This window comes from Maniola hyperantus, chromosome 9, assembly GCF_902806685.2.
Source record: "Maniola hyperantus chromosome 9, iAphHyp1.2, whole genome shotgun sequence".
Lineage (NCBI taxonomy): Eukaryota > Metazoa > Arthropoda > Insecta > Lepidoptera > Nymphalidae > Maniola > Maniola hyperantus.
In genome coordinates, this window is record NC_048544.1 from 15413165 (window position 1) to 15436648 (window position 23484).

At 37.7% G+C, this 23484-nt stretch overlaps 1 protein-coding gene and 1 non-coding gene across 3 annotated transcripts in view; both read right to left on the reverse strand.

The window, feature by feature from the left end:
• Nucleotides 1–23484, reverse strand: part of pigs (pickled eggs) — a 192374-nt gene that overhangs the window by 22486 nt on the left and 146404 nt on the right. The gene's annotated exons all lie outside the window — the stretch shown is intronic.
• TRNAG-UCC (transfer RNA glycine (anticodon UCC)) lies at nucleotides 10265–10336 on the reverse strand. Its single transcript has one exon. It is a non-coding gene; the product is annotated as a tRNA-Gly (tRNA).

The window sequence follows — 23484 nt, forward strand, 5'->3', positions numbered from 1 at the left end:
CTACTTTGGGGCTACCTGCGTCAAATGTACTAACACAACCTTAATTTCAGCTGTGCGTTAATAGATCAGTCAGTCAGTCAGCCAGTCACCTTTACCTTTTACATATTTAGATATTTGCTCACCGAGCATGTATCTACTATGTACATGGAGATCTTGCAGCCTCCGACATAACGCAGTTTAGCATATGTTTGACTAAAAACTGTCACGCCATGGCAATAAAAATTTTTAATAAATTACCATCTGACATAAAAACACTCACAGCTAGAAATTTTTCATTTAGCCTTAAAAAATGGTTGCAAGGGAAAAATTTTTACTCCTTAGAAGAATTTTTCCAACATGATAAAAAGCGTTTTTGACATTCTATTGTTGGACATTATTTAAAAAAAAAAAAAAAGCTTATTACAGTGCCTATATTCGCTTGGTTTTGATATTTTAGTTTAAGTTTAATTTTATGATTTGCCTGTATTTTATATACAAATATTTAGTCACACTCAATAATCACAACTGTTAACTATATTTGTACGCCGCCATGGCTAATGTGCTGGACTGTTTCTTAGATTTAACATCTTATGTACCACATTATGCAAATAAAGAATTATTCTATTCTAATTATTCTATTCTATTCTATTCTAACAACAGCTGTCGCATCTGCTTTGTTTGTTTGCCGGCAGCACAAAGGATGTTCTTGCGAAAGGAATGGCACGCCTCATGTTTCCTGGATTTGTTTTGAATAGCTTGCTTAGATTAGCGAGAATTTCATGGCATTTGTTTTGCGCTTAAATTATGTGCTTTTCATACTTGGCCATGTTTATAAATAAATAAATAAATAAAATAAAAAATAAAAAAGCCTTCATTCTAATACGTTACAAATAATAAAATAAAAAATTTAAACAATCTTACATTTCGTTTCCCTTAGTCCATTAGCAATCAAATTAGCAATCCAATAATAATAATAATAATTCATATTTTAAGTATAATTTTATTCTTTTTTCCCTTCATAAAGTTGTCATTAAATCATAAAGTATAAATTAATATTAGTTAATTACGCAAATTACGAGTCAGATACAATGATTATTATTATTAAAATTAATATTAACAAATTACTACAATTCTAAATCATGTCAATAATAATAGAGGTCAATTATGTGTATATTTGAAAGTAACAATTTTTATGGCAGTCAACGATAAATAAAATAAAATAAAATTATAAAATTTAACCTCGGATAATTTTCAATTTACGTATTAGTCGCCGCTACGGCGTAGGCCTCCCCCAAATCTTTCCAGCGCTTTCTGTCCCTAGCTTGCCGCATCCAGTCAGGTCCACATACCTCTGAGAAAATGTCTCGCCATCTCTTTTTTTTTTTTTTTTGGCCATGTTTAAGTAGTTATTTATTTCGCTGATTTAGTGACTCAAAAAGGATTTTGCCACCAACACTAGAAATCTGTCACTTATGTCTATCTTGCACCACATCGCATCAATCGGATCTTCCTGAGGACTAGAGGAGGACTTACAGGTCTTGGAGGATATGTTTTTTTAAACATTACATTATTCTTGCCATCTCAACCTGTCGCGGAATATACGCCACACACACCCCACATATCTTAATAATATTAACCGGAAATTTAAAGTCTGGAAAAACCATTAGATATAATATTTTATTAGTTCATGAATTCATCTAATAGATTCGCACTTCGCAGGTATGAAATTAGTATGAAATTACACCTTGATCGAATTATCTAAACCGCTAAGCCCACCCCAAGGTCAGCTATAAAGGTGTAAGCACACGGGCAATTGAAATTCTGCAATTCCAGGCAATTTAGTCAATTGTAACGTCACGACCACATGAAGCAATTTATTGCAATACCCAGCAATACCTGAAAATTTCAACAATATTATGCGAAATAATTTAATTTATTTATTTTTATGGAAACTAACAGTTACAATTACATTAATAGTTAGTACATATACAATACAAAACACTTAAACCTAAACAGTCTCCAATGAAAAATTAATACTTAGTACAAAATTATGTCTTCCACATTTTTAGAGCCTCGATAGCTCAACGGTTAAAGGAGCGGACTGAAAACCGTAAGGTCGCCGGTTCAAACCCCACCCGTTGCACTATTGTCGTACCTACTCCTAGCACAAGCTTGACGCTTAATTGGAGGGTAAAGGGGAATATTAGTCAGCAATTAACTTGGCTAATATTCTTTAAAAAAAAAAACTAAACAATTGGGTAAGTATAGCACGCGCATGAAAACAATTAATTGCTCCAGGTTGCTCCACTTATTGCTCCAGATAACTCCATACGTGTTGCTGAGCAACAATTGTTTAAAAAATTGCCCATGTAAGCGCACCGTGCGTCTCACGAAGCGTTTAGCGAGGAGTAATTTAGCGAAACGAAGCCAAATCGATTGGTTACAGATTACGGCTATATTGTAAACAAAACATGATTTAATGAAACAAAAACCGTAGTTTCAATTCGAAATAATTGAGTTTTAAATTAATAAAATACGATGAACTCTGTGGCATTGATTTTCGATTATATTTATCAAAAAGTCCGGGCTTATCATGTTTTTTTAAAAGTACCCATGAAAACAAAGTAAATGAGTCCAAAGGAATTTGAGTAATTTCGGTCCAATTCCTCAAAACCCCTCAACAATGTTCAAATTTGAAACCTATGCCAGAAAACTTTTGAAGTACAATTTATTTCATACTTTAAAAAATTATAAAAAGTTACACTTAATACTTTGACGTAAATTTTTATACACCTTTATTACCTGTTATCTCCCAAAGCCACCATGATCCAAACTTCATTCACTCCCTGTGTGGGGACAATACGCAGAGAAACTTTTCGCTTTTATTAAATAACGGAGATCTAGCAGGGCTGCTTCTTGTAGCCATAATAAAAAGCTTTTAAAATATATCTACTTAGGTAGTAAGTTGTACGTAATACCAGCTTACCTATATCAGGAAGTAGGTATTTATTTAAAGAATGTCACACAACCGGCAATACATTACATATTAATAAATATATACCGGGCGATAAATCAAAACCAGCTACCGTGCGCCTGCGCCGTTGTCGGACCGAAATATTAATTATATCGTAAGTGTAAAACGTCATTTCATCGAGATTAATTAACTGTGCGAAGTGGGCTACCGTTTACATTGTGTTATCACGACACAACATTGTTACACTTATTTTCATGTTAATGTAGAAAAACGGGTACCATGCCACGATTAATTTGGCGTTTTTTATTTGTCGAAATTTTAACCCAATTGGCTGGCTTTTCCTGCATGTTTAGCAGGGCAAATAGTATGCTTTCACATCATTCGGATCAGAGTCCCGGCGGCTCTTGTATATGTACAAGGCACAGTACAAGGTCTATATCATTATGCCGTATTGGAACCTTTTTCGATATAATATTGTGCCACACATGACACAGTTTGCTCCGGCGCTTCTTCTGTTTGAGGCATATTTGCTCAAGTGGAGGAAACGCTGGGATGCTGCCTTAGGTAGGTATAACATATGACGTGTGACACAACTTACAAAATTAACGTTTCTTCTTTCTTTCTTTCTTTCTTTAAAAGCTTGTTATCTTAACGAGAAAGTGTAAACGCTGTCCTGAAAGCCAGTATAGCACAGCGCGAGTTCGACAACCGAAACTGCCGAAACCTGCCGGTCGCATCGGTTCAAGGGCAATCGATCGCTACCAAATAAATACGATAAAAAACCGGTCAAGTGCGATTCGGGATCGTAAAGTTTATTGTAATATTTTCATTACAAAGTAAGCTTCCAAGTGTACAAAATTTTCCTACAATTAAACCTAAAATTGGTCAACAACAACAACACTTACATTCCGTCGTCTAGACGTGTCTCGTCCCAAAATAAACCTGTTAGCATTAACGCGGTATCAATATCAATAATTAATAAAGGACAATTAAGTAAAGTACACTGGCACCTCGCTACGAGGAAGTCGATCTTCGTAAGTGATCTTATCACTTGCCTCCACTTAAATGCACGTTCGTTGCCTTCTTAATAGCTTAAATAATAAGGCATATGATCGTCTTGAACTGTTTATGTATAAATGTTTAAAGCCCTGTGCATTTCAAGATCAAATACAAAGTCTTCTTCATTAAACAAGGACTCATTAAAAGACTTATTACAATTAAATGCAAGGTTTTCTAAATTACCAAGTTTCCCAGTTCCAGTCAGTTATCCACTATTGACACTAGTGACTAGATAATATCAATTTTCTGTCAAAACAGATAGTAACGTATGATTTCTGGTCAAACTTTAAAAAAGTATAATCACTTTTTATGCAGCTTTTTTGTTTTTATGCACTTTTTATGCATGGGGTTATTCAAGGGGCGGACTAACTTCTGAAAGGCCGGCAATGCATTGGTGGTTCCTCTGGTACTGCAAATGTTAATGGGCGTCGGTAATCAATTAACATCAGGTGACCCGCCTGCGCGTTTGCTCGCCATTTTTATTTATAAGAAAAAGCTCCCAGCCTCCCACCAGAAAAGTGTATGGTGTATTGTACGATTATTATGATGATTCTGATGAAAATAGGATTACAACAAAAGATAGAAATCTATTGGCGTGTTTGTAAACTCAGTAGCAAGAGTCAAGATCACATCATTTATTTAATCTGGACAATGCAATGGTTACAAATGGTGGACATCACAAATTGGACATCAAATAAATCATTAAGATTGACAAGTATCATGGGCATCTGAACATCTAATGGTTCATGTATTGTTCTCTCTTATCTTCGGATCTAACTCATTGTTATGCTATCGATCGCCTTTATTTTTAGGGTTCCGTACCTGAAAAGGAAAAACGGAACCCTTCCCGGGGTACTTCCCGTTGACCCAGAATCATGAAATTTGGCAGGTAGGTGGGTCTTATAGCTGGCATTAGGGGAAAAATCTGAAAATCGTGAATTTGTGGTTACATAATACCTACACAAAAAAAAAATTGTGGTCATAAACTAATAATTAGTATTTTCAATTTTCGAAGTAAGATAACTATATCAAGTGGGATATCATATGAAAGGGCTTCACCTGTGCATTCTAAAACAGATTTTTATTTATTTTTATGCATCATAGTTTTTGAATTATCGTGCAAAATGTCGAAAAATTACCACTGTATACGGAACCCTTGATGCGCGAGCCTGACTCGCACTTGACCGGTTTTTTTAATGCGAAATAAACATATTTCGACCATGAACGATTTGTTATAAAATTTACCTGGCGTATTAAAGTTTATTGAACTCTTTAATGCCTCGAGGGACGTAGAACGTGAAAAGCTGTTTTAAGCTGTCTAAATCTTTTTAAGTCGTGTATTTTTATTTTTTTACGTGCTTCCATCTCTTTGACCTTTTGTATTTTTCCAAAACGCGAGAAATACGTATAGTAAAGTTTACCATCGACTCAACTTGGTTGGTTTGTTCATTCCTATGATATAGAATATAGATATTGAATACCTAACGCAAGAATCTTTTTCCTTATACATTACATGTATTCCTAGGGCATGGGGTAATGAATGAAACACTTTTCAATGGTTTATGTTTTCTGTTGCAAACTGGGTTTCTTCAAATCAACAGAAATAGGTAGGTATTCTTTAGGTATTGTTTCATATTTTAACGACACTATTTTTGCTTATTTCAGTCCCTTTCCATCAATTCAATTTTTCATGTTCATTCATATTGTTGGTGTAAAGTACAGAAATCTTTGTGGGGCTGTGTATTCGCTCTTATACTATAATTCCGAAGGAATTTTTAGATTTGCTATTAAACAAATTTAAATAATCTGTCAAAGACATGAGCACACCGTTAACTACGAAATATTACAGAAAATTAAATGAGTTTTTTGTCCACTCTTCTCAGTAGAATCTACTTTCCAAACTGGTGTAGAGTTTCAGACAACACTAGACGTCTTACATAAACTAAATTGAATTACAATCAACTGAAATTGAAATCAACCGAATAAAAAGTAAATCTACGTTGATTTACCGTATTTCTATGAGAATTCCTAACACCAACTTTACACACATAAATCACAAATGGGCAGTTATTAATAACACCAGGAAGTGCCCGCTTCAATTAAACTCACTTGTTCGACGACAAACAAGCGTACCTAGCTACCAGTCGGCTAACACGGAATCGCCAAATACGGCGAGCTATGATCAACTAATGGTCATAATCAACGAGATTCCCGCCCAAGGCAATGGCAATCCGCGCCCTAAATGGTCACGGTCTCATATCTCGAGGCTGGTCGAGTTCCGTCAAAGCCTTTTGCCAGAATTTGAGAGGAGGATCAGATCACCTTCGACTTCGTGATTAACTGATGATTTATAAGTTTGTCACGACTCTACCAGAAAATTATGATGCAAAGACATTTTTAAAATTAAATAAACTGATGGATGTTATATTTTGAAGTTCTTATCAAAATAACTTCTGGGCAAGTGCGAGTCGGACTAGCACACGAAGGGTTCCGCGCGAGAATAAAATTAACATTTTTAATTTTTTTTGTGATGTTACCACAAATTCACGGTTTTCGGATTGTTCCCTCTAATTATTGTGCTTTAAGACATTTCTACCTGCCAAACATGATTCAAGGTCAACGGGAAGTACCCTGTAGACGCGATCCTAAAATGATTCCTTTTTTCTTTGGAGATACGGAACACTTAAAAACAGTGAGTTGACAAAAAGTGAAACAATAAATTGAAGCCAAGAAGTCAAGGCAATTCTTTGAGTACATCATGAAATCACAGTATTACACAGTCCCATCATATTATTTAATAATGTATTACTACATTACTTTTTCGAAACAAGTGAAGTAAAAGATTCCCACGACTTAATTCACGTACCATTACCTAATTTGTGAAAATCATGCTCTCTGAGAATCGACATAATTTTGCGTGACAAAATAGCTTGACTAATAGCTTCTTTTGTGGTTCAAATGTTTTTTCACACTTTTATTCTTGTTTTTATTTAGTTAAGTACTGATTTTTGAAATTCAATGTAAGGTGGAAGTCAAAAACCTGTAAGTGACTTAACTATAATCTATTTGAATTAAAAAGCCAAGAAATTGCAGAAAAGTTTTCGGAGAAAAACCTGTAGTGCTTTGCCGGGGCTTTGATGGTCTGCATTTTCACATCACACTTTCATTGTTAGTTAGTATGTGCAGTGGTGAGCGCTATGGTTTTATTAGTGGGTGGTCTGGGGTTCGATTCCTGGCAAATGAAATTTGGAATATTATAATTTCTAAATTTTCTCTGGTCTGGCAAAATCGTGCCGCCAAGCGATTTAGCATTCCGGTACGATGCAGTGTAGAAACCAAAGGGGTATGGGTTTAATAAAAACTGCCATACCAACTCCTTCCAGGTTAGCCCGCTTCCACCTTAGACTGCATCATCACTTACCACCAGATGAGATTGCAGTCAAGAGCTAACTTTTATCTGAATAATGAAAAATAAAAAATACTGAGTTCTAGAAAATAAATCGCAGTCTATTGGCGTTGCTGTACATTGCATCTTGTTTATATATTTCTTCGACTTTTGCCGAAAAAATTAGTTAGGGAGAAATATATTGCATGAGAATTAATTCGTCTACTATTATGTCAGATCTTATTGTATCTTTAATGAGCCGACCATTCCTTTTATCTGCCATAGAAGCCGCGACATCTAACCATGGTCGTCTCAAGCACGACGCCAGGCCATTTTTATCCTTCTTAGAAATACCAACAGGACTATTTAATTCTGTATCCGGGTATCTTGGCAGACTTGCAGCCTGTGAAACGACGTCGTTTATTAAATTACGTTCTTGCCTCATATTTTAATCATGAGCCTAAAGGGCGCCGTAAACGGTCAAGCATGTTTGTCAAATTTGACGTTTTGTGTAATCAAGGTCATCAAACACAAGAGCACGGTGCAAACACCGACCGCTCACATTTTGTATATAATTTTTTTAAGCTATGAATTGGATTCAAAATTCATTTTCAACCATTTGGATTGGTTCTGTCATTTTGCTGAGAATAGGTACTTCACGTCTCGTAAACATATTATGTAGCAGCGGTCGCTAAAATGGAGCGTTTGTTTGACAAACATAGCCGTACACCGTCAAGCATGTTTGACAAACAGACCGTCAATCAAATTTGCCAAACACGTAGTTTGTTCGACAAACACGTGAAAAACGACTGCAGACGATCAAATAATTTGTCAAACACGTAAAATTTGACAAACATGCTTGACCGTTTACGGAGCCTTTTACATTTAACGAAGATAAGACTACGCTGACTATCTGTGTGGCGAGATAAGTAAATTGGAATGACAAATGGCCGATTCGTGTACAAAATTGTTTTTGTGCATTCATTTAATCGTCGATAAGCCCAAAAACGGCTAAATAAATTCAGATTATTCGACGTCTTATTAATTCGTTTCATTCATCACCATGAAGTCACATTAAAGGGTATTCTTCCGCGTCTCTCGGGTTATCGGAGTCGTAAATCTGTTGTGTGGTGTGATAGTGTGAATGAGTCAGTCACCCCTGCTAGTAGGAAGGCTTGCGACCTTGCGCGTCAGCGGTCCGACCTCGAATGACACGGGGCGGCGCGCTCCAGCCCATATATGGAAGATCTCGCGCCTGCGCACGCTTGATGGCTTCCAGGTCACGTGGCGCATTAATTGCATCTAAATTTTCACATTTATTGCCGTCAAGTGTAAAATATAAGGATATTGTTTACGTGCCCTTGTCACATTAGTGAGTTAAAGTCGGCCGTTGATTCAGGGCGGCGCCATTAAACTTACGAATAACGGTAAGTATCTATATTTTACCCGAACCATAACAACGAATCAATTGACACCTCATTCATCAAAATCGGCCCAATAGTTCAGCCGCTACAGTGGAACACACATAGATACAAACACACACACATACATACATGCATAGATTGCCAAAATCATAACCCTAACAAATAAAAATAAAATAAAACCCTTCCTTTTGAATTTCCGTATTTGGGTGAAAAAAGAAATCAAAGAAAAAATTGAGATTTTAGATTTTGTAGGTACTCTTTGACATAATGTACTCAGGATTTTTCCATTTTAAGACGATTACTTATAATATTTTATTGTAAAAGCAAGCAAGGTTATGTATCTTTATAACAAGTAACAAGTTACAACATGTGTTCCATGATATACCGAACAACGTGTACATAGTTTTGACTAATTTTATCAAAACTATGTACACGTTGTTCGGTATATCATAAGTCATAACATATTGCATGCTAATAGGCAGAATTTGGCTGTACCTTTTTGTTTTGTAATATCTGCACTGTTGACCCATATTCGCAATAAAGAAATTTGAATTTGAATTTGAATTTGAATCCAACATATTGTAGTATGTCAAACTGTGTCGCTTTGCAGGCGGTGCGAGGTGAGTGCACACAGGAAATGAAGTTAGTTACTACAATATGTGTCGATATGTTGTAGGATATATTATATGTGATAGATTGTTGGCAGAGCCATCTGTAGACATGCTGACTTGTCGGCCCAACAATAGCTAACCTATCAGTACCTACCCATCAGTACCCTTATTATAAATGCGAAAGTGTGTTTGTTTGTTGGTTTGTTGGTTTATTGGTTTGTTGGTTTGTCCTTCAATCACGTCGCAATGGTGCAACGGATTGACGTGATTTTTTGCATGGGTATAGATGAAGACCTGCAGAGTGACATAGGCTACTTTTTATCCCGGAAAATCAAAGAGTTCCCATGGGATTTTTAAAAACCTAAATCCACGCGGACGAAGTCGCGGGCATCGGCTAGTATTTTATAAAAAAAAATATAGTGTTTTGCCTACACTTTAAGGAAATTTCTAAATAATTTTAAATACATATCAAACATTGCGAACCGGAATCGAACCCGCGTCTTTTGGGATCGCGCCACGCTCTGACCACTAAGCACGGCGTATGGGTTTAATAAAAACTGCCATACCCCTTCCATGTTAGCCCGCTACCATCTTAGACTGCATCATCACTTACCACCAGGTGAGTTCGCAGTCATGGGCTAACTTGTATCTGAATAAAAAAAAAGATCCAATCCAAGAAATATAATTAAAGTAGTACACTAGACACCGGAATATAAAATTAAAAATAAATTTTCAGATTCTTTTACTGTGCATGAATTAAAGTTTTTTGACTTCATTAAAATAATACAAAATTTTAAATAAAATAAAAAATTTAAAAAATCAACAAAAAGTGTGCGATGGCCGGGAATCGAACCCGGATCAACTGCTTGGAAGGCAACTATGCTGACCATTACACCACCATCGCATCTGCTAGACGAAGCGAAATATCAGTAAAGATTCAAAGTGATATTAACCTTTCACCTTTCAAGAATTCTTTCTTATTCTTTTGTTTTGATAAAACAAATCGTTATCTCTATCTTGCTCAATAAGTTGACGTATTGAAGCCGCTACTTATATCAACAAATACCTACCTAAGAATATTTTTGTCAATTCCATTATTTACTAGCTGATGTCCGCGACTTCGTCCGCTTGGATTTAGGTTTTTAAAAATCCTGTGGGAACTCTTCGATTTTCCTTCCCCGGGATTCAAGCTATCATTGTACCAAATTTCATTAAAATCGGTTGAACAGATGGGCCGTGAAAAACTAGCAGGCAGACAGACAGACAGGCACACTTTCGCATTTATATGGATTATCTAAGTAAACAAGATTTAATAGGTACTCAGGTGAACCTATTAAATTTTGTTTTTAGGGTTCCGTACCTCAAAAGTAAAAAAGGAACCCTTATAGGATCACTTCGTTGTCTGGCTGTCTGTCTGTCAAGAAACCTGTAGGGTACTTCCAGTTGACCTAGAATTATGAAATTTGGCAGGTAGGTAGGTCTTTAAGAACACGTAAAGGAAAAAAATCCAAAAACCGTGAATTTGTGGTTACATCATAAAAAATTTAAATGTGTTCATGAACAAATAATTAGTATTTTCAACTTTCAAAACAAGAATACTTTTCTATATACCAAGTGGGGTATCATATTATGACAGGTATATACCTGTACATTATAAAGCAGATTTTTATTTATTTTTATGCATAATAGTTTTTGATTTATCGTGCAAAATGACAAAAAATCACGATTGCAGCACGGAACCCTCGCTGCGCGAGTCTGACCTCGCACTTGGCCTGTTGTTAATGTATAGGTTAGTATAGTATTCATATTGCTCGTCGATCGTACAATTAATGAGTACACGAGCGTGTAGAATGAACTGCAAGTTCATTAGAGGATAAACAAATTCATTTATTACGGACCACTTCCATTATCTAGATTCTAGGGCAGGCACTTTCAGAGCACACCTAATTTTTAGAGTATTCGCATCCTCTTCTTACTAATGTAATATTAAAAAGACAGACGCGGTTTGACAGTTTCAAATTTAATTTAGAGCTTTCAAACATCGTGACTTTAGCTGCCAGTCGCGAGCCTTGTTTTTGTATTTTTTTGTAGCATTTACTCAAATTGTAATTGTCTTTGAATGTAAAATTCATGTTCTGTCCTTTTTTGCTGTATGCTCAAGCATTGTCCATAATGTTCTCAAAGGTGTGTGAAGTCTACCAATCCGCACATGGCCAGCGTGATAGACTATGGGACTATGGCCAAACCCTTCTCACTCTTGGAGGGGACCCTTGGTCTGCAGTGAGCCGGCGATGGGGTGATCATGATCATGATGACAGTTAAAGTTGGGTTGCGCTTTTGTGCGCAAACCAAATATGCTGATGCGACTTCTAAAAGTGAGTAGGTACTGTAGTCAGGCGGAATAATTAATACAAAAAATAGTATTAACTAGCTTATGCTCGCGACTTCGTCCGCGTGGACTACACAAATTTCAAACCCCTATTTCACCCCCTTAGGGGTCGAATTTTCAAAAATCCTTTCTTAGCGGATGCCTACGTCATAAGAGCTATCTGCATTCCAAATTACAGCCCGATCCGTCCAGTAGTTTGAGCTGTGCGTTGATAGATCAGTCAGTCAGTCAGTCAGTCAATCAGTCAGTCAGTCAGTCACCTTTTCCTTTTATATATTTAGACTAGCTTATGCTCGCGACTTCGTCCGCGTGGACTACAAAATTTCAAAACCCTATTTCACCCCTTTAGGAGTTGAATTTTCAAAAATCCTTTCTTAGCGGATGCCTTCGTCATAATAGCTATCTGCATGCCAAATTTCAGCCCGATCCGTCCAGTAGTTTGAGCTGTGCGTTGATAGATCAGTCAGTCAGTCAGTCATTCAGTCAGTCAGTCAGTCAGTCACCTTTTCCTTTTATATATATAGATTAGCCAGTAAAAGTATCGCGTGGACAGTCCTATGCATCCTTGCAGCACCGCGCACCGCGCACCGCGCACCGCGCACCGCGCACCGCGCACCGCGCACCGCGTCCGTCGCAATTACTTTGTACATCGCCGACGGAGAGTCGTGAGCGCCGAGATTGCTGCGGTGACCACACGCTTGTATTATGTGGGACAGTCCTCTTATGTGCGGAGATTGACAAGGTCCTATAATCTGAACAAGGATGTAAAATCTTAATACATCCATACTAATATTATAAATACAAACGTGCATGTTGGCTTCTTTGTCTGGTAGTTTTTTACCACCCACCCATTTAACTGATTTTGATGACATTTGGTACAGAGATGCTTGCATCCCTGGGAAACTTTCTGTGCCTAAATCCACGCGGATTCGCCGCTATCAGCCAGTAACTAGATAAGTACAATAAATTCAGCCAATCACAACAATTGGGAATAAGCTTTCCAAAGGTTTTTGATCATCAAAGCTCCATCTGCGAGTTTAGAATCACTATAATACTACAGTAAGCGTAAATCTTCTTGCATTTAATATGGTATTTGACAACTAGTCAAATCAGTAACTTTTTATCGAACGTCGAAACGCGTGCTTAGTACCTATGCGAAATTCTATGAAATACTGGAACGTGACGTCACATCATAGTGACGTACTTTTTTAATTTAATCGATAATTTAAAATGGTTATTACCCTTGAAACTAACAAAGGACGTGGATTTTACGTATTTTGGAAGACCCTCTATTTAATAATGACTGAGAAATAATTTAATTAATATGTAATTGGCTGGCATGGTATGGGCATATAGGAAGACAGCCATGTCACTAGAAGAATGTTAAATATGCATTTGCATGTGGAAGGAAGAAAGATGAGAGGATGACCATATAAAAGGTGGATGGATTGCGTGAAAGAGGATATGCGTGTAAAAGGGGTGGATAATACGTTGAAGAATGACAGAAGTGAGTGGAAGAAGAAGACATGTTGTGCCGACCCCGCGTAGCGTGGGATAAGGTAAGGAAGAAGAAGATAGTCAAATACCCAATTAAAATAAAAGTTCATGGACTGTCCGGCATGCTGTGAACTCCTGGACCCCGTATCGCGGCATGTTTGTCGTGCATAACCCGTGACCTTATGTAATTGGCATGCATTCCCACGGCGAGGTGACCTTTGTCGCTTGACGCTTGTTAGCCGACGGCGCCTAACATGACAAACCGTCCCCGCTATCTTGTCGCATCGGCATCGCCAGGGCTCCCGTAAGCAGGCTCCTTCTTACGCTATGCAGGGCCTTTGGGTGTTTTAGGCCCTTTTCGAAAGCCAAAAAAAGCGGACGAACAAATCGTATTTAAAAAGTTAAAAATATAATGTTTTTAATTAGTACCTACCTATTAACTATTGTAAAGTCATCGTACCTTAGATGATGTTTTCTTCTATAGGTATATTTATATTTAAAATTGTTCTCATGTAAGTGAACTTTAGTTCTTTTTTGAGATAATAAAGTCTTTAAACCTAATCCTAACATAAACACGACTGCTGAAAACTAAAAGTAAAGTAGAGAAAAATCACATTTGATAATGGCGCCATAGGTCACAGCCGCCAATTTTTTTTTTTAACTTTAATAGTGAAGGAAACCTGAAAATGTGCCATAATGTTCTCGTGTGTGACGTAAAGTCTGCGAATTCGCACTGCCAAGCTGTGGCCGGGGCAGGCCAAGCCCTCTAAAAATAAAATAAAATAAAATTTTATCACATATAAGCATTTTTCTTTGTATAAACTGCGCTCTTTTTTTTTAAATTTATTATAGGTATACGCTTGACCACAATCACACCTAATGGGAAGTGATGATGTGGCCTAAAATGGGACGCGTTTACCTAGAAGATGCCTATTCACTCTTGTTTTAAAGATACCCGGGTTGTAATTGGTAGGAAACACATATCGCGGAAGAGTATTCCAAACCTTAGCCATACGTATGAGGAATGATGACGCAAAACTTTTGAAACAAGAAATTTTGAGTGTGTGTTCTCTGTAAAGAGTAGGTATCCACTAAGAAAGGATTTTTCGAAATTCCATCCCTAAGTGGGTTAAATAGGGGATGAAAGTTTGTATGAAAGTCCGTCATTTTTCAAGTTATTTGCATGAAAATTGGTATTTGGGTTTTCAGTCACAAATGAAGAAATACGTGTTCCAGGATTTTTGGAAATTTATCCCCCATCTCGATTTTCTAAATTCCACCCGAGCGAAGCCGGGACGGGTCAGCTAGTTTATTTATAAAGCCATGGTAACTACCTAAACGTGCAGCTGTTACCCGTTTCAAATTATCAAATAGTCAACCATTATGAAATTAGGAGCTGAAATACTAACCAGTAGGTATCCTAGGATTAAATTACACATTCTGCAACCTGGACAGCCTTCACAATGGCGGAATGTACCAACTAATGCTGAATCGAAGAATTCATAGAAATACCTATACTATGCAGTGTTAATATTCATGTTTATTTTGGGTAATTTGAGCCACACATAATAACTTATTCCGGCGCTTCTTCTGCTTGAGGCCTTTTGACTTTAGGAACACTTGAATTCTTATTTATTTATTTTTATTTTTCATGTACCGAAATTGTTGTTACATAGTTGTAAAAATGCTTATCTCTAAACAGAGATTTCTCTGTGGGTAGGAAAATTAAAGGTTTTTTCTTTATTTTTTGTGTCTTTTTGTCTGTCTGTCTGTCTGTCTGTCTGTCTGTCCGTCTGTGTATCAAGAAACCTACAGGGTACTTCCCGTTGACCTAGAATCATGAAATTTGGCAGGTAGGTAGATCTTATAGCTGACATTTGGGGAAAAATCTGAAAACCGTGATTTTAGGGTTAGATCACACAAAAAGAATTAAATTGTGGTCGTGAACTAATAATTAGTATTTTCATTTTTGCTAGCTTTTGGGATATAATAACAATCCATACTATCCATATCCATACCAATATTATAAATGCGAAAGTGTGTATGTCTGTCTGTCTGCTAGCTTTTCACGGCCCAACCGTTCAACCGATGTTGATGAAATTTGGTACAGAGTTAGCTTATATCCCGGGGAAGGACATAGGCTACTTTTTATCCCGGAAAATTAAAGAGTTCCTTCTCTAGTCCGTGGTTCCCACGGTATTTTAAAAGACCTACACCACGTGGATGAAGTCGCGGGCATCATCTAATAGAAAATATAATACGAAGTAAGACATGAAATCTTTTAATACAGATCTTCCATCTTAATAATAATATGTTGAGGCTCAAAACTCCACGATAAAGTTCAATGTCTATTCTGATTCTCTTCTTTCGTAAAAAAATGTTATTAAAGCAATCAAGAAATTAACGTGTACAAGGCGGGGGAAGTCGAAGACAGTCAATAACTTAGGATTAGTCCAGTTTCTAGTCACCAAGTCTGGTATGGCAGACTGAATTTCGTAAACTTGCTAATTTCTGCGTGGGGTTGGTAGGTATCCTATGAAATATGCTTAAAACTTGTTATTCGCTGACATTTTGCTTTATTTATTGCTGTAATCTCTGAGTTTTGCGCTAATTTCATCCTTACACTGTGGTTAGTTAGGCGGCCGAAAGTAATGTACATCGACTTTTAGAGTGAGATAGCAGATTTGTAGAGCACTGTCTCGGTCGTTGAGACCGACAAAACGGCATATGAGTATGGGTGACAGAGACAACGCTCTACAAAGCCGAAATTATAAAGGCGATGTAGTTATGCCGGTAGGTATTCTAATCAAGGGGCAGTATTTTAAAATCTAAATATATAAAAGAGAAATACCACTCACTCACTGACTGACTGACTGACTGACTGACTGACTAATCACGAAATCTCAGAAACTATAAAACCTACAAACTTGAAATTTGGAAGGTAGGTTCTTTCTAGGACGTAGGTGTCAGATAAGAAAAGGGGGGGTCGAAGTTTGTATGAAAGTCCTATGTTTTTGGAGTTAGAGGCCTGAAAATCGACATTTAGGTTATTAGCTTTAAATAATAAAAATCTGTAGGTATAAGTCAATTTGGGTAATTTCCCCCAAATATGGGGGAGATGTTTTTATAGAAAAGTTTTAACAATTGTTATTTTTACTTAAAATTTAAAATGTAGGCTATTTCTAGGGGGTAGGTATCAGATAAGAAAGGATCTAACTAAATTCCCCCTCTAAGGGAGTAAAATGGGGGTGGAAGGGTTATATGAAAATCCTATGTTTATGAAGTTAGAGACATAAAAATTGGCATTAAGGTATTCTAGGTTCCGTGTCTTAAGGTGAGACTGAGTGAGTAGGTAAGTGAGGCCTTTTGCAGCGGGAAAATTTCAGATCTCATGAGAAACCATTACGCAGACGAAGTCGCGGGCGTCTGCTAGTCTGACATGTACGAGTACTATAGTACGCAACAGGTCGAGATGGCAAAAGATAACATTGTAAATTGAAAAATTAAGAATTAAAAAGAGCAACTGCCAAGTTTCTTGCTGGTTCTTCTCGGTAGGAACGAATTCCGAACCGAACCGGCGTCCCCACCCTGATTGCCATCTCGAGCTGTCGCGTACTACAGGTACTTTCGAATTTATAATATTAGTATGGATTGGTCTCAGTTTCACGTAGATTTTCCGCCATTTGTACATTTTCCGTCGCCTGTAACAAGCGTTGTATCCTTGACCGGACGCAGCCTACTTGGCAGATGGCTCGTGACAGACAAGCGGACAATCGGAGGAAACGCTATGGTAGGTGCTTGTCTGTTGCAACACCTTAACTTGAGTTACGACGGTTTCCTGCGTGCGTAACAGTAGGTATAAGTCCGCAAATTGCTATTGCGCTGGAACCATGTCTCATTAACAGCCGAAATAAAAATATAGCATCAGCTCGAAACTTCAGTCTAGTGCTGACGTCACTAAAATGGCACGCGCATTAGCAATTTGCGAGACTTATACCAAAGCTACCATGATTCACTTCATAATCGCAGATCGTTCCTCCCTGTGCTGGGGACTATACGCAGATAAATTTTCAGCTTTTATAAAATAACGATGGTCTGGCACGCGCTGGCTCTTTTTATAAAAGACCAAAATCCTCTTCAGGTCACTGAGCAAAGTAAATAGGTAGTAACTAGGTTCAGATAACGTAAAAGATTGTAAACGTAATGACACAATCGCAGGTTAACTAACTGTGTGGGTATATGTATTTCATAAGTTCATTACTAAGCCATTGTTAAGAATGCAAGTTTCATTAAAATATCGATATATCGATATCGATAAATTTCGATCTAAGTTGAGATCGATATTTCGATATATCGGTATAGGACGCCGATATATCAATATTTATAGTACCTTTTTTTTGGGGTCAGTTTTAGTGAATACCTTATCAATCAATGTGTTGTTTTCTTAAGACTAGGTAGCCCGAATTACTATGGCGCATTTATTGGCGCACAGATTTAAGACATTGGAGCAGAGACTAATGAATGTTTTTTTTCTATGATCAGTCTGCCAATCAATCTTTTCAGACAGTGTTGCTAGTAACAGCTTTTTTCAATTTGTAATTTTATTTATTTAGGTGGGTAATTTTAATATTTCGTTACGATATTATAGAGTTTATTCGATATTGATATCGATGCCGATATCGGCATTTCGTCGATATTGATAACTATCGATATTTTAGGCCTCGATATATCGATATTTATCGGTCTTCCGATATATCGTTGCATCCCTGGCCATTGTATTCAACACACACACACATATCTCAGGTTTATAGCCAATATGAGAGTAATAAAAGTCGTAGGTGAGATGCTAACTGTCCAAATAGATTGTTAAGATAATAGAGCAAGGGCTGAGTGGGCGTTAACAGTTAACCTACATCTCACGAACGTTTAAGGCTAGGTATCACGGAGCTAAGGCTGATAGGCCGGTTCCACACCGGTTCCGGTCCTGTATGAAAACTATAAGCTAATATTGGGCTAACGAAAGAGGAGACTGGAAAAGCGCGGCAAATTTAAAAATATCAGTAGGGCAGCTCTGAATTTAGTATGACAGACCTAATTTGATAGAACAGAAATAAAAATAAGTAATTCTAAAGTATCAAATTCCAGTTCTGTCATACTAATTTTGGGGCTACCATACTGATATTTTTTAATTTACTGCGCTTTTCCAGTCTCTTGTGTTTTTTTTTTAGGTAAGTGCTATGAAAAACGCATCAGCATAGATTTAGGTTTTTGAAAATCCTGTGGGAACTTTTTGCTTTTCTGGGATTAAAAGTATGTTACTCGTTAGTCTTTAACTATGCATGCAAAAGTTCAGTGTCGATCCGTTGCTCCGTTGCAACGTGATTGAAGGACAAAGCAACAAACAAACACTTTCGCATTTATAATAATATAAACACTTCAAAAATGTAATTAATTGGTGATATTGTTTTTTAATATTTTTCGTTTCGGATAAAAAACCGGAAAGGAACCGGCTCTGCGTGTGTAGTCGGGGCCTTAACATTATTGATATGACATGAGACTCGGAAAACATCAATAAAAGATCGAATCTGAATGTCAATCCCATAATATTGATTGGATGGCGATAAGTACTATCGCAAATATTATAACAAAGCAGTAAATTACCATGTTTTTCGGGTATCCTAAGAAAAAATGTGATTTGTTATATTTTTTTAAATCTTTTTCGTTCCAAACAAAAAAAAACAACCAAGAGCGAGTCAGACTCACGCACTGAGGGTTCCATAAGTTCTAGCATTTCTCTCAACTTTTTGGACGATAGATCAAAAACTATAATGTATAAAATTTTTTTTTTTTTTTTTTTTTTAATACAATAAAACTTAAAGCTAGCCTTATCTAATTACTATATAAATCATGACCGCGTGGAATGGTGCCAAGAATACTGGCTGCATTTCCGCGCTGGACAGCCAGGCTGATCCGCTGCGCAAAAAATGAGCCAGCCCTTCTGTCACCAGTTGAGGCTATTAATCGCGGTGAAATGTCTCGTAAAAATTTTTTAGCACTAAGACTCCATGGCCCCAGGGTCTCCACGGCAAACGGCACAAAAATGTAACTCTCTATAAGAGAGGCATACTTGCGCCGCTTGCCGTTTTCAGCTGTTTCTGCTGCGGCTCCCGGTCTTGATGCTGTCTTCCTGATATGACACGGGGCCAATGTGTCAACGCAAGTTGCGTCCCACATTAGCGCCCGTCCCCGTTCCCAGGGAACCAGCGTCAATCCATCAGGTCTCTTGCCATCATCCCGACTAATCCCTGCCGGCTCAATGAGCGCAGGAATATTTATGGTGGCAAGAGCTCTTTTAATTGTATCGTTAAGAGAGCCATGCCTAAACAGCCTACCGGAGCTCCTTTGGCAAGAGAGTCCGTGGATTCCAAATTTATCAACCTCTTTTCCACACGGACATCTGTGCTGATGGCACAGTGGTGTTCCCAATCTGAGACCTAGAGCCACACGAAAACTTTCGTTATCTAAAAGTGTGCCGAGATTTTTTGATGGCAAGGCATGCAGCCAATACCCAGATTCCTTTTCGGATAATGCTAGAAGCCTGGCACGATCTCTGTCACTTGTAAGATTTTGAACCAAATTCGTATGTGTCAGTTGAACCAATGGCAAATCCCAAAGTTTTTGTGTAGTACGTTCCTTCGGGATGTCGACATTGGGACATCTGACCTTCCAACTCTCTAGGGCCTCTGTGGAATAGGTCAATGATGAATTGGATTTGAGAATTTGAGAGCTAAGCTCTTTTATACTATGCACAGAGGACAGAAAAGCCGGAAGAGCTACACTGGAAATTTTCCTCACGCCGATGCCACCGTACTTGACCGGTAAAGTTGCTTGGTTCCAGGAGTGCTCATCAAAAGTTAAATTTAGAATTTGTTCTAGTGTACTTTTAAGGGTGGCATCCATGTTATCGAGTAGTCCATGAAATTTCCAAATTGGGCTCGCGCGGAGAATGTAAATTAATTTAGGTACAAAAAGGCAATATTTTAGGATCGAAAATGCAATGTGAGAATTTAGAGTGCCCAATTTGTCGGTATTAGCCGAAAATGTTCTGACTTTTTGATCCAAGAGTGGTTGTATGGATTCATTATAAAGAGGAGCACCGAGAAGGCAAAGTGAACGTTTATCAAGTATTTTAATATTAGGTGAAATTTCATTGAATAATTCAGAGGCCAATAGAATTCTTTCTTGCGACAGTTTTTCTGTAAAAAACAATTCGCATTTCGAAAAATTAAGTTCTAAACCAATTTTCCCAAACTGTTGCTTAATATGATTAAGATCTTTTAGAACGTCATCCACGTTGCCCCCAATGGTTCCATCATCAAGATACCATATGTTAAATTTAGATGTTAAATTTGAGATATGGTTATGGATCCCTAAGCTGAACAGGGCCGGACCTAAAGGATCCCCCTGCTGAACGCCTACAGAAGACTTAATATCGCTATCTCCAAAGAATAATTTAGAAGCAGAGCTGTAACATTGCCAAACATATGGGTAAATTTCAGGAAGTTGCGTTGAGACTTCTGTCAGCAAAGTTGCCCTGTCCAAAGAATTAAAAGCATTCTTTACATCTACTTTCAGCAGTACCTCAACCTCGCCATTCGTTAAGAAAGTACGAGCCGAATGAACTGCTGCTTCACAACCTCCTTTACTGCCGAATCCAACTTGAATAGGTTGGAATTTATCCTTTAGGGTAGAGACTATGTGACTACACGCTAATTTTGACGCCAAACGGCGAAAAGTACAGCCAACAGCGATGGGACGGATGCCACCATCTTTCTTATTGAAAGCACAAAGCCTCGCGCCATAAAGGAATGGTAGAAAGGATGAATTTACCTCGCCAGATAACATGAAATTACATAGTCTGGTAATGTCGCTCAGTAGCGCCTTGCCGGCGTCCCCAGCAGTAACTCCCACAAGATCCTTAAGATGTTGTGGCGTTATGCCGTCCATGCCACCAGCAGAGCCACTAGAAAACGACATTATCGCAGCGTAAGTTTCTTCATCCTTTATCTGTAAATAAGAAGTGTTAGAAGGTGGATCCGGCAGCACAGAATCGGTATTTGGTAAGGGATGCTTGTCACGTAAGGCTTCCAGCGTTATATCATTGAATGGAGCCAGTGTATCACTAGAAAACAAAATGCGGGCGGCGTTTTTAAGATCCCCATCCATAATCTTGTTTTCCACAATTTTCTTCAAATTGTAATTTTGTGTTCGAAATGAGCAGTCAGGGATTGGAAAAACGCGATCAGCCAAACTATTTTTTTTTAATTTTGTACATAGCGACCCGATTTCTGACTTATTAACATAGAAATGTCTATATGCAAAAAAAAAGAGGTTTTGCCAATCTAAAAGTGAATTTGATAGCACATTTTGTATTGTATGTGATAAGGATCTAGCTAACGATATCCTAGCTCCTCGCGGAATGCGTTTTATTAATGTATAAAAATAAATAAAAATCTGTTTTAGAATTTGCAGGTAAAGAAAGCCCTTTCATCTGTACCTTACTTGGTATAGTTATCTTACTTTGAAAATTGAAAATACATTTTAATTTTTTTGTTCTCATCCCGGAAAATCATAAAATTCCCACGGGGTTTCATCAATAATCACCATAGACGTCCACTGCTGGACATAGGTCTCTTGACTCTCTTGTAGGGACTTCCACACGCTGCGGTCTTGTGCCGCCTGAATCACAGGGTTTATGGAAACCTAAATTTACGTAGACAAAGTACCTAAGGTACCTATAAAATGTTATCTCATCCAAAAGATTCATATCAAAACAACTGATAAAATATTTTATGTATTTGACCTTTACGGTCAATAAGGCAGTTCCCTTAAAACCATGACTTTGTATAAGTCAAAGTCAAGTAATATAATCTGTCTATAAAGTCAAGAGCCAGCGTGAAGTAAATCCAATTAAAAGTATTGTTATTCGTCCGAAGGCAAGTGCACACAATTGGTACATTAATTGTGACCAAATGTATGGTTTTTGTCAGTATGTGTACAGTCAAGTGCACAGATATTGTATCTTTGCTAACATTGAAACATTGTTTTTTTTTTTATTCACATACAAGTTAGCCCTTGACTGCAATCTCACCTGGTGGTAAGTGATGATGCAGTCTAAGATGATAGCGGGCTAACCTGGAAGGGGTAGGTATGGCAGTTTTTAGTAAACCCATACCCCTTTGGTTTCTACACGGCATCGTACCGGAACGCTAAATCGCTTGGCGGCACGGCTTTGCCGGCAGGGTGGTAACTAGCCACGGCCGAAGCCTCCCACCAGACCAGACCAGAAATTTAGAACCCGGGACCCCCCACTAATAAGACCACAGCGCTCACCACTGCGCCAGGGAGGTCGTTAGATTCTGTCCTGTTTCTGCAAAAATCTAATAGTTCAAATTTAAATTCAAATAACTGTAATAATAGTTTATAATACTTATCTAAATATATAAAACATGCTTATGCTCGCAACTTCGTCCGCGTGGACTACACAAATTTCAAACCCCTATTTCACATAGGGGTTGAATTTTCAAAAATCCTTTCTTAGCGGATGCCTACGTCATAATAGCTATCTGTATCCCAAATTTCAGTCCGATCCGTCTAGTAGTTTGAGCTGTGCGTTGATAGATCAGTCAGTCAGTCACCTTTTCCTTTTATATATTTAGATTTAGATGAAAAGCTGACTGTCTGACTGACTAAAATAAGATAAGACTTCCAGAGTAACAGAGTCCATTCTTAAACGCCTATACATAAACCTCCACAAAATAAAATGTACGATTAATTTAGTGTCCGCCTGTACCTACGCACGAGGTCGATGACTCAGTGGTAAATAAAATGTAATCGGAAGGCTGCCGCCATAGTAGGTACGTTATCAGCGGAAACGTTTCCAAATGTAATCTTCTCGAGTATTAACTTTTTGAAATTATGTCAGCACCTTGAGTCCGTTACAGAGATAATAATAATGAGTGTTTTTGACAAAGGACATGTGAGTCGGAAGCAGACGATGCCGCCTGGGAAATGTTTTGCCGCTTTTAAGGAGTTTCATCATGATCAACCTATCGCCGGGTCTCCTCTCAGAATGAGAAGGGTTTTGGCCATAGTCTACCGCACTG